We start from the raw sequence: 9,850 nt of genomic DNA, 5'->3' as shown, positions 1-9,850 counted from the left end.
TGCCATGTTGCATGCACAGTCTGAGAGAGGGGACCCCCCTGTTGGTAAACAGAGAGCCACACACATCCTGGAACCAGATGCTCCCAGAGCCTGCCTTCAGTGACTCAGTGCCAGGGGCCACCTCATCATCAGCACCAAAAGTGGCTTAGCTTGTCCCTATGCGCATGCGCTATGCCCTTTATAGAGCCTGTGCCTTCTGAGCCTGCCCCTTCTCCATCCTAGCTCAGAGGCAGCCTTTTGTACATGCTCCCCCACTCTCCTGTAAATCTCTCACTTGGTGTGACTGTCTTTGTGGCATTCCTTGGCCCTTCCCCTGCTCCCCTGTGCCCCCACCCCCGCTGTGCTATGCAACAGGTGCATATGTCACAGCCCTGGGCAACTGAGTCTTTTAAAGCCAGACCTTGTCATTCGCCTGCTCCGAGGTCTCTGGGAGCTCTCCTCTTTGCTCTCCGACATGTTGGCCACTGGGCCTTTGCAGTGACAGTCCCCTCTATGTAGAAGTCTCATTTGCCAGATAACAACCATAAGCCCCCCCCCCCAGCTTTATCAAATGTCTTGATAGCCTCTTTTAAATTTCATCTATCTCTACTTCCTCCTGCTACATCCTAATCTATTTCCTGTTCTACTTGTTTCTCCCTTAGCACTTGTTTCTTTTTAGCACAATATTTTTATTTTTATTTTTTATAAAAAAACGTTTATCCTTAATAGAACAGAAGCTAGCTAGAGTCAGAGTTTTTTGTTTTGCTGGGTTTTTTGTTTGTTTGCTTGTTTGTTTTGGTTTTTTGAGACAGGGTTTCTCTGTGTAGTCCTGGCTGGGCTGGACTCACTTTGCAGACCAGGCTGGCCTTGAACTCACAGAGTTCCACCTGCCTCTGCTTTTGTGAGTACTGAGACTACAAGGGTCAGAGTTCTGTGCCTCAAAGAGAGAGACAGAAATATCTAATGAGGCTCCTTGCCGGGCAACCTCTGGTGCGCTCTCTCTCTCTCTCTCTCTCTCTCTCTCTCTCTCTCTCTCTTCAAATGTGATCAAAGTGTGTTGAGGTATTGTCATGTCCTTACAAAGAGACAAAGGAGGTGTCAGCAGCAGAGTGACAATTCTACTGCAAAGCAAGATGCTTCCTTGTTGGCTGTAAAGATGAAAGAGCCAAGGAATGTAAAGAATGCAGCCCTGGTGAGCCAGAGCTGACCAGGAATTCCACTCTGGAGGGAACCAGGCCCTGTGGACGCCTTGACTTCAGGTCAATGAAACCAATTTAGGATTTCTGCCCTCCAGGACTCTTTCCTTCCTTCCTTCCTTCCTTCCTTCCTTCCTTCCTTTAAAGATTTGTTTATTTATTATGTATACAGTGCACATCAGATCACATTATGGATGGTTGTGAGCCACCACGTGGTTGCTGGGAATCGAACTCAGAACCTCCAGAAGAGCAGTCAGTGCTCCCAACCTCTGAGCCATCTCTCCAGCCTCCTCCCACCCCACCCCCCACTCCAGAACTCTTAGAGAACATATGTATGTTGTTGGAAACCACCAAATATGTTAATCTTTGTTAAAGCAACCATGAGACACTGGTACAACAGGAAAGGGCATCTTAGTAAGTAAGGATCCTGTATGCAAACAGTTAGTATGTGTAGGGGTCGGGCTACATGGCCAATGTTCAGCCATCTTGTCAGCGCCTAGGTTCCTATTTCTCCAGCAGTCTGCCATTTACCAAAAACCAGCTGACCCTGCCGTGGTTCAGCAGTTAGACTAAAGATAAGATTTAGATGGAGCCACCCTGTTGTACTTTAGCGGTTAGATTAGATAAAGATAGCAAAATATTCGGTGTGGCAGGACATTGTGACCTGTTTGGAATTCCTCGTATCTTGAGATAGCCTGCAGCTGGGTTGCCATAGGAATATGCTTTCCTGCCCTATGCCTTATAAAAACTCTGTGAAATTTCTCAATAAACGGGGTTTGATCAGAATGCAGACTTGTCCCCTTCTTCGTGTCTTGTGTTCTGTCCCTATACAGGAAAATTCTCCTCCCGAGCGTTAGTCGAACCCCGGCGGGCCGGGGCAAGTATGCATGAGTGAGAAAGAAGAGGGTTGTCCTAGTCCGGGTTACTATTGCTGGGATGAAATACAGTCACCAAAGCAACTTCAGAAGGAAAGGGTTTGTTTCACTCATAGTTCTGTAAAGTAGTGAGGTGTCTTACGGTTTCTATTTCCGTGAAGAGACACCTTGACCAAGGCAACTCTTATAAAGGAAAACATTACATTGAGGCTGGATTACAGTTTTAGAGATTCAGTCCATTACCATCATAGTGGGGTTCAATTGTAGGTACCTTGCATGTCACACATAGGAGATGAATAGCCTTCTGTTGATCCAGGAGAGTACAATTGTTACAGTAACCTTGGTAGCCACAGAGGATGGATACCAGGCCTCTATTGAGGCCCATTAAGTGAAAACTATTTCCTCCTGGTTGAAAGAATTGGCAATCTACCTATGTCCCAGGGTAGAGACATGATATTCTGATCTGCACCAAAAGGTTAGAACATTGTATACTATTGTTTCCCCTGCTTAAGAGTTAATCTACCTAAGCCTGTGACTTAGCCAGCCAAGAGACCACTACTTGGGAAGGCTGATTCACTAAAGCCATGCCCACAAGATGGGAGGAATAATTATCCCCTTACTGAGCTAAAGTCCTGTCCCTAGGCACTCCACCCCCGAGTGTCTGCTTACAGAGCTTCCATCAAGCAGCACTGTGGACCCTCTGCCCTGTGGCTTGTTCGCTTTCCTTTCTCTTCTTTTGCCTATGCAAAATCACAACTCTCACCTCATAGGGGATAAGAGATCATTAATTCTAGAGCCAAATATGAGTGACCATGGCCTGGGAAGATAGATTTAGGTTACCCCAAATTCCATGATCCATCGTGGTAACAGTTTGATGAAGTTTTTTTTTTTTTTTTTTTTAGTAGTAACAGAAGAAAGTCACAAACAAGTACTTTTCACAAACATTGGTGGAAACATTAGGTAGGTAAGTGGGCTAAGGCAAAGCAAGGAGCCTCTGCTGTACACCTCAGATGCTATCTGATGTTACTCTTAGCTTTTGGTCAGTGGAAGCTAATGATCCCTTAAGTTAATACATTAAAATAAAAATGTTTCACCTATTATGAGGATCTTTGGTCAAAAAAAGAGATAGCAAAAATAGCTGGCTTTGGGAGCTAAGGACAGCCCAAGATAAGTTGTAATCGAGCTCTGGATGGGCGGAGTTCTAGCCGATGCTCAGGTAGCCGGCCTTGTAGAAGGTTTAGCTCTTTCCTGGGACCTTTGTTCACAGTTTTCGATCTCTTTCAGATCCTGACCACAACCTGGGCATGCTTTTCCTGAAGCTGTGGGCTTCTCACTGTCTGCATCTCTCCACACCCCCCTGCTGTTTGCATGCCATTGCCTGCTAACCTCCATTGCAAAGCGTATGGCTTCCTCTTTCCCTCTTCATCTTCCTCCTCCCAGTAGCTGCCAAGATTTACAGCTCATCTGCTCTCTTATTTTTCTCTCAAACTTTACATAATTGCCTTTCATCTTCCTTTCGAATCCATCTTAAAGTTCTTTTATTAACAAGACTAAGAACCCAAAGAAGGAACCCCAACTTCCCCAGTAACTTTTGCCACCCACGGCGGGGCTCCTCAAAGCTTCTAGTAACTAGATGGCTGTGGTAGCGTGCCAGCCGTGATGCCCTTCATTTCTGAAAGGCACCGTCTCCTGTGTGAAGAAGTAGCATCCTAGGAAGTGTTGCTGGCAGGCGATCTGTACTGCTACCCTTCTTCTGAAATCACTCTTCTGCATACAGCTTCTTGGCCCGAGCTCAGGCAGCTTCCTGGGCTAGCCTAGATGGAATGACCTGCCCACATACACATATGGGACCGTCCAGTTTCAGACCTCTTATGCAGATAGCTAAAAGCTCTGTGGTGGGGCTGCTGAGATGGTAAGTAGGCCAGGCTACTTGCTGCCAAGCCTGGTGACCTCAGTTTGAACTCTGGAACCCACATGGACAAAGGAGAGGACTAATCGCTGATCTACACACACACACACACACACACACACACACACACACACACACTCACCCCAAACCTAAAGCCTCATTGTGTTGATGACTTCTTCTGAGCTCAACTTCCCCATGTCTCCAGACTTGCCTCTTCCTTTCCTTGCCATGGGTGATGATTTCTCCTTAATACACATCCTATAGTCTAGTTTCTGTCTCATTCTCTTTCTGTAGTAATTCACCCCGTGAATGGGACCTAAAGGATCACCAAACAAGAGAATGAAATATAAGCGTGACTTGAGTGGTGATAAAACTCAGATCAATGCGAGGCTGCATGCACAGAGACTAGAGGCCCAGTTGGCTAAGACATGGTGGGACCGTCTCCCAGTGCTTATTTCTGCCCATACAGGGGGAGAGGATTTATTCGTTTGCCAAGGAGCGGGCCCGCAAAGCAAAAAGAGATTGATCTTGGTGTTCCGTTCCCTTCAGGTCTTTCAAGAGAGCTAACATGGGGCTGGGGACATGCCTTAGTTGGTAAAGTGATTGTCACACAAGATTGAGGACCTGCGTTCAGATCACCCATGTCAAGAACCCAGGTACCATGCCATGTGTCTAGTCCAAGCCCTGGGGAGACATAAGAGGATGCCCGGGGATCACTGGCCAGTTACTCTAGCTGAACCGATGAGCTCCAGGTCCCAGTGAGGGAGCTTCTCTCAAGAAAATGAGAGAGACAAGAAGGAAGAGATAGTCTGCTGACCTCTGACCTCCATATGCATGGATGGACACACGGACACACACACACACACACACACACACACACACACACACACACACACACACAATCAATCAAACAATAGGCAAAAAAAAAAAAAAGAGAGAGAGAGAGAAGCAAATGCCCTAAGTCATCAGAGAGAGGATGTATTCCTGTTGTCCTGTTAACTATCACCTCAGGGCAGGAAAGGGACCAGCACAGGGCCAGGCTAGGCCTCAGCGTCAAAAGAATTCACTGGATTCTGCTCCATACTTGCCTTAAAGGTGTTTTCCTATTTCTTTTAAAAAGTATAATTAAATTAATTACCTCATTTTTTTCCTAATTTTAATTTTTTAAAAATTATTTATTTTTATTTACGAGTGCTCCATCTGCATGTACACCTGCCCGCCAGAAGAGGGCGTCAGACCACATTATAGGTGGTTGTGAGTCACCATGTGGTTGCTAGGAATTGAACTCAGGACCTCCGGAAGAGCTGTCTCAAGTCGGGATTCTTGGTCTGCAGAAGTTGCTCATTTGCGTGGTGTGAATCCCTTCTCATGGCCCGTTTCCCGCTATCAGTGACATGACTTCACTGAGTGTGGTCCTGAGAGACATGCACAGGCCTGCACCATTACACGGGTCCTACCACCTAGACTTGGTAGCTATAACTCAACTTAAGTAAGAGTGGTGATCACTGCTCACTGCAGTAAAACAATCTGGAAGTTGTGAATCTTGGATGCTTATTAACTTTACCTTTTTTCTTATCTTTTTGGATATGGGGCCTCACGTATTCCAGGCTGACTTGAACTCACTTTGTAGCTAAGGATGACCTTGAGTTTCTGATCTCCTGCCTGTATTCCCTCACCTCTGGATTAGCAGTGTTAATCCACTGGGTTAATGCTATGCCTGGCTTATGCTGAATTGAAGATGGAACCCAGGACTTTGACATGCCAGGCAAGCAGCCTACCAACTGAGCTATATCCCCAGGGCCTTCATTTTAATTTTTCATGTAATTTCTAGGTGTAAGCTGAGATCACTTGGTTTTTAATTATGACTGCATTTAAAAGCAAATTGGCAGAGCTCCTGAAATTTTAATTATCGTGTAGTTCACTTGAGCCAATACAAGTGGCTCCAGGTTATCATTAACTCTTGCGGCACTTAGAGACAAACAGCCCATGTTTTCTCTGGCTGTAGGCATAAAGGGCATTAAAACTTCTGTGCGGCTCAGCCATATTCACTTCTTCATTCATCTTTATTCAGTTTTCTTTCAATCAAGTACCCATCAGGATCTGGAAATACTTAAATGAAAGAGATTCTGAGACTAGACAAGGAATTTGGTGACTGCATAGAACCCCGGTGTCATCACAGTGTCTGCAAATGAAAAATATTTATTTATTTATTTATTTATTTATTTATTTATTTATTTTGTTAACTGTTATCAACACACTAAAGTAACAAAATTAATACTGCATTTATTTATGTGAGTGGAAGGGAACTGCATGAGCCTGAGTCTGTTCTCTCCTTCTGCCACGTGGGTCCCTGGTATGAAACTCAAGTCGTCAGCCTTGGTGACAAGTCCTTTTTCCCTCTGAGCCTACTTGCTAGCTCACCACACTTGAGTTTAAAAAGTGTCTATTCTCCTATGTGAGTCCTAATACCCGATTTTGTTAGTTCTCAAAGATAAGTGCTTTGGGCCAAGCACGAGGAGCCCATGGCTGTGGCGGAGCTCGCGGCTGCGGCTGTAGCTCACTGCTGTAGCGGAGCTCGCGGCTGTGGCTCTGGCTCTGGCTCATCCCTATGGTGGTAGCCCCTGGCTGTGGCTGTGGCTGTGGCTGTGGCTGTGGCTCATCCCTGTGGCGGTAGACCCTGGCTGTGGCGGAGCTCACCTCTATGGCTGTCTCCAGCTTTTAGAGAAGTGATACTGGATTGAAATGTCCACAGGACTCTTATGACTGAGACCAAATCCGTTGTTTTGTTTAGACTGCAAAATTTGTGATTCAGCAAAACGAAAAGAAACTCTCCTTGCCTTTTGACTCCTTAGCAAACACTTATTTAATACCCATGCCCGTCCTTTATGCTCATCCTCTAAGTTACTGAGGTGTGAATACAGTCAGTGCGATCTATCTTCCTTGGAGTTCAGCTCTGTGAATTTTCATGAATGCAAAAAGTTAGAAGCCATCGCCGCAACCCAGTGAAACGCGGCTTGCTTTTAAGTGACCCTGGTTTGCTAGGTCGGCCTGTATTATGTGCAAACCTACATTCCGGAGTATTCTCACATAAATGCATACAAAACCACTTACCCGTGGTATGATGGTTAATTTTCTGTATCAGTTTGACTGGACTAAGGAAGGCATTGATATTAGTAAAACTTTATTTTTGATAGTGTCTGTGAAAGTGTTTCCAGAAGAGATTAGATTTTGAATTGGTGAAATGACCGAAGCACGAAGTCTTCTGGGGGGAAGGGGGGCAGGTAAGTTTTTCTTCCTCCTCTGAGGATCCAAGTACAGTAAAACCTGAAGGGCATGGTGGTGGGGCGGAGTCAGGGTCGAGGGCTGGTGTGGAGGCGAGGTTTGGGTTGGGGTTGGGGTGGGGACTTGCACTGCCTTTGTGAGCTGAGCAGCATCTTCTCTTGCCCGTGCATAGTGTCCAGCTTGTGAACAGCAGGTACCATAGCCTCTGTAATTAGAGGAGCCACCTCCTATGATCTCCGTCTCCCGCATACAGAGCACACGTGAATTTTCTGCTGGTCCTGCCTCTTTAGTGAACCCAATACACACAGCAAAGGCTGATGCCAAGAGGGGAAACACTCCATGTCTTAGTGTTCCAATCAATAGAAGGAGCCATTTGTGGACTAGAGAAGTCAACATTTGTTTACAATGTTTTATTAGAAATTTTTATAAGTACTTAATCTGTTGGCTTTCCTTCTTAGAAAGATAAACTTTCCTCTGAGGACACATATGGAGTTGCCCAGTATATATTTTCCTCACTGAAAGTATGAGAGACTAGTTTGACTGGACGCCGGGGTTTCCGTGCAGTTTGGAAGAGCTTACTGTATTTTCTGGGTCACTGTGCTGTGACTAAATTGGTTTCAGGGTTTTAATCCAGGGCAAGGAGCTCCCTGATCATTTCTCTTCCCTTTCCTTAAATAACATGTCTTCACAGAAACAGACACTCAGTTAACAAGGGCAATAGACGCAGGCACACTTTCAACCCCCCCCCCCCCACAGTTAAAAACTTGCCATTTCATATGATCAGTTACTAACATAATTTACTTTTTGTGCACTTTACATTTTTCCTTTTTAGCTACTTATTAATGAAATGGAACTGAGTCTTCATTGTATAGTCTGTAGCTGGCTTCAAACTTGTAACGTTTCCTGAGAGCTAAGAGTACAGGTGTGCACCCCTCACATCTGACTGCTTTTTCACATTTAAAGATGATTATTATTGCTGTTATATTGAGGCAGCTCTCTCGACCCTCGTTGGAAAAGAACAAAAAAGACTCCAGGGCTTGCTCTGGAACATGGGTAGAACCACCAGAGAGAAGAACCAAACATTTCAAACCCCTTCTAGAATGTTCTGATGTGCCAGATTTCTAACTACTCTCTAGCTGTGCATGGAAGCTCTTGCTTCATTTTGGAGGTTTCTTCCTGGCATGGCGGTCAGACATGGTAAGGGGAGGAGTCCAGGGCAGAAGCCTGAAGGTTTGAAGTAGCTGTAGCTCCGTGGCCAAGCAGCCATGTGAACTTGGCCTTCAGAGTTAGTCTCAGGGGCAGGGCCAGGGCAAGGGGACAGCAAGCGCATGGGTACAGAATTGAAAGGAGACAGTCAAGACAGACTGTGCTGACTTGATCCTGAAAATCAGTGTCTCCTGGGGCTGGGGAAGACAGGTCAGTGGTTACAGCACTTGCCGTGTGTGAGGACCAGCTCCCCAGAACCCACATAAGTCTTGGGTGTGTTGACTCTGGAGGCCTAGGCCATAATTTCAGCTTCAGGAGGTGAAATAGAGGATTCTGAAAGAAAAATGGCCATGACTAGCCATGTTGGGGTGGCCCGGGTTTGACTGACAGACCCTGTTTCTAGTGAACATGATTAAAGAGTGATGACACCAACCTCCAACATCCGCATGCACGCTACCCACCTGTACATGCACTCCACAGGTGTCTTACATACAAGCAAACGTGTGCACACACACATGTGCACGCATACACACACACTAAAAAAGCGTCTTCTGCTATATTGTCCCTTCAGTGTCTTGTTTGTCTTCTTGTGATCCCAAGTCTGCTCTGCTGATAAATCAGGACAGGCTTGCCTCTTGCCATAGCCTTTCCAGCAACTAAAGTTTTATGTCCCATACGAAAAGCTCAACAGAGAACCAATCAAAGCTAGACTCGTAATTACGCAGGTGAATCTGGGCAATAGCAAAGATGAATAGTTCAAACCAGAAAAGCTCTTTTCCTTTGCAATAAAAAGGCAGTTTGTTGTTGTTGTTGTTGTTGTTGTTGTTGTTTTCTCTGTGATTCAGCCACTTAATCCTGCCACTAGCATCAGCCCCATTGGCTCAAGCAATTTTCCTTGACTTTTATCCCAGACAGGTTGTAGTGCCATCTCTACTATATTTGTGCAATCCCAAACTTTTCAGAGCATGTGTGTTGATAAGGACAGATACTAATAAGGCAGACAGCCAACTATTCCCCCAGGGGCACAGTTACCTTACTCCATTTTAAATGTCGAATAACTCTATAGACTTGAGGTCAGTGGTGTGAAGATTTGATGCCTATGGGCTGGTGAGAACCAGTCCTTAAATTTTCAAGAATTGGGTCAGCTGCTTGTAAAATACAGAGAGTGTCATCAAAATTAAATTAGAGCCAACCCTGGTGGTTCATACCTGGTGGTTCATACCTGGTGGTTCATACCTGGTGGCACATACCTGGTGGCACATACCTGATGGTACATACCTGATGGTTCATACCTGGTGGTTCATACCTGGTGGCACATACCTGGTGGCACATACCTGATGGTACATACCTGATGGTTCATACCTGATGGTACATACCTGATGGTTCATACCTGGTGGTTCATA

Source organism: Acomys minous (genome assembly GCF_964271855.1).
Source record: "Acomys minous genome assembly, chromosome: 9".
Lineage (NCBI taxonomy): Eukaryota > Metazoa > Chordata > Mammalia > Rodentia > Muridae > Acomys > Acomys minous.
This window is presented reverse-complemented; position numbering follows the sequence as displayed.